Source organism: Phascolarctos cinereus, unplaced genomic scaffold (genome assembly GCF_003287225.1).
Source record: "Phascolarctos cinereus isolate Bilbo 61053 unplaced genomic scaffold, phaCin_HiC Scaffold_9;HRSCAF=440, whole genome shotgun sequence".
NCBI lineage: Eukaryota > Metazoa > Chordata > Mammalia > Diprotodontia > Phascolarctidae > Phascolarctos > Phascolarctos cinereus.
The window spans coordinates 206,114,832-206,117,926 of NW_027556402.1; the positions used below are offsets into that span (position 1 = coordinate 206,114,832).

The following is a 3,095-nucleotide window of genomic DNA, read 5'->3' on the forward strand; positions in this document are numbered from 1 at the left end:
TATTTGAGTTTTAAAATCACTCAGATAAACATTTACTGTAGAAAATATTTGAAAAAGATATCTAGAAGTTTTAATGGATTCCAAGCTCAATATGAGCCAAAAGTGTGATCTGGCAGTCAGAAAAGCTTTATGTATTGTCGGCTTTCATTAAGCTATAGAGAGTATCCAAAGTAAAGTGGAAAATAGTCATGCTATTCTTTATCCTCTGCAGATCACATCTGTAATATTGTGTTCAGTCCTGAAATAGCATATTTTAGGAAAGATAGATAGAATAGATAGATAGATAGATAGAGATAGATAGATAGATAGATAGATAGATAGATAGATAGAGAGATAGAGAGATAGATAGCTGGGTGGATGGATGGATGGATGGATAGAGCTAAGACAAGTCCGGCAGAAGGAAAACAGAATAATAAGACCAGAGAATATACAAGAAGAGTGTCAGTTGAAACAATTGGGGAAGAAGACTTAGGAGAAACACAATGTGATGTGGAAGAGAAATTTGCCTTGTTTTGCTTTCCCTAGAAGCATTGGGTAGAATTTGAAGAGAGACAGAATTTGGCTTGACATTAGTAAAAGTTTAATTATAGTTAGAACTGTCCAAAAGTGAAATGGGTTACCTCTGAAGCTAATAGGTTTCACCTCACTATAGGTCTTCAAGCAGAGGCATATTGATCACCTCTTGAGAATGTTGTAGAAGGAATTCTTAATTGGGTATGGATTGAGCTAGGTGGCTTAAGTACCTATCAATTCTGAAATACTGTTATTGTGATTCCATATACTTCCTCAGCCACTTTGTTCTCCATCCTAAAATATTCACATAATTTAGGAGGTATTTTTTTTTTGCTTTGGAATAAGTTAAAGTAAAATGTTTAAGGGGGTGTGTGTGTGTGTGTGCATGTGTGTGTGTGTGTGTGTGTGTGTGTGTGTGTGTCTCAAATGGTATAAAAATCCTAATTGAATCTTGGAATACCATGTTCAAGCTACTGCAAGTAGGTCAGCATTGCTGAATTGTAGAGAGTATAGATTGGAGTAAAATGTCAAAAGGGGCCAAGTTATGAAGAGTTTCAAATACCAAACAATAGGGAACCGCTGAAGCTCAGTCAGAACTGGGCAGAGAGCAGGGGGCTGTGCCGTAGTCAGACCTGCATTTTAGAAAAATAATATTCATGCCTGAGTGGAGAATGGACTAGAGTAGGGAGAAACTTGAGGCAGGGAAAACAGTTTTTAGAAAGATCATAATCTAGGTAAGAGGTAATGAGGACATGACCTAGGGTTGCAGCTTTATGAGTGGAGAGGAGACATATATGAGAGTTTCTACAAAGGTAGAAATGAGAGTATTTGGCAACAAACTGGATATATAGGGTGAGTAGGTCATGAGCCTGGGTGACTCTGAGGATGGTGGTGCCCTGGACAGTGTGAGCTCTGTTTTGGACATATTCGAGTTGAGATGCTTATGGGACATTAAGTTCAAAATGGAAGGAGCTAAAAAGGAAGAGGTTTACATGGAAAAGAATCATTTTCATTAATGGAGGAGGCCTTCCAGAGGGCACAGTAAAAGATGTGGGTGGCTTTGGAGTGGGACCTTTAGGCATAGAGTTGAGGTGGATAAGCTAATGGTTTGAAGTGCTGAAGATGGAAATGAATAGCTGCTGTGATAATCTTTGAGAACATATCAGGAAAACTGGAATGACCCTCTATTGCAATATATCTGGAATGGCAGAGCTGGGAATCTATAGCCAACCCAAAGGATGAGACTGATCCAGGGACCCTTCAACTTCCTAGCAAAGCCACTTTTCTCTTTTCTGGCTAGACAAGTATGCTAGCTTTTCTGTTCTGTATCTGTTACTTTCAATTTAGATTTCATTTGCCCACTATAAAACTCTATTGGCCTGAAGATATGCTAAATTGTATGCATTTTGTTTACAGCCTGCAAATAGGGAGAAAATAAGGAAACATTCCTTATTCCAGGAAGAAAAAATGTTTGGAAAATAGCTAGTTTGGAAATGTTGGGACAAAGTGAGAGAATATTAGACCACATCAGCCTAACATGAATTCAGGATTCAGATGCTACTAGAAAGGAAACAAAACCACTGATAGCAGCAGGATTCTGGGGAGCAAAGCTTGGGAAAATTCACTTTCATTTTCTAGCCATATTTTCAGAATGGAAAACTTTTTCCACTGAAGGTAGAGGGAACTAAGACACACCTCAAACTCCCTCCCTTAGTGCACAGGTCACCCAGCCTGCAGCTCACTAGTGCCACCTGCTGCAAATAGAAAAGGAGTTAGACCCAGCATCAAAGAAGAGGAAGAGAGTGGGCTGAATTGCATTTGAGAAATTACACATTAACTTTCTTTTTTTTTCCATAACCCAAGAATTTTTTATTGTTTTTATTTTACAGCCATTTATGCCATGAATTCATAGGGGATTGGTTCCAACAGCTCAGGTTCCTTGCCATTGGTTCTCACAAAGTGTGCTTCTCTGGGTGGAGCAGGCTGGTGCTTCAGTTGAACCCCTGTGCCTTTTTCTTTGGCTTCCTTCTTCTTCTGATCATTTTCCTTTACCCACTTCAGGAAGCCATCTCTGCTCTTGGAATGCTTAATATGCTCAATACCCTCATTAATTCTCTTGGCTAGAATCTTGCCCTTAACTTGTTCGTTTACAACAATGCCTACAGCATGCTGAGTAACATTATAGGCCCATCCAGTCTTGCCATGGTGACATTTGTGGGGCATTCCTTGCTGAAAGTGCCCATACCCTTGATATCTATAATATCACTTTCTTGTATATTCGCATATACATAGCCAGAGGGACAACACCATGTTTTCAAAAGGGCCTAGAACACACTTATCAAGTCCCTCTCCTTTTTCCTTTTGTGTTCGTCATTTTGGCGACTCACTGGAATATGGTGGAGCCGCTGGAAAGCGCACATTAACTTTCAATGAATGAAGGGTCAGCCAGGTGGTGTAGTGGATAGACCACCAGCCCTGGAGTCAGGAGGACTTGAGTTCAAATCTGGCCCCAGACACTTGACACTTAACTAGCTGTGTGACTCTGGACAAGTCACTTAACCTTGATTGTCTTGCAAAAAAAA

General features: G+C 39.8%; 1 pseudogene; it reads right to left on the bottom strand.

Annotated features, from left to right (window-relative positions):
• Positions 1-2,352: 2,352 nt before the first annotated feature.
• LOC110221030 (large ribosomal subunit protein eL21 pseudogene) lies at positions 2,353-2,887 on the bottom strand (annotated as a pseudogene).
• Positions 2,888-3,095: the final 208 nt, after the last annotated feature.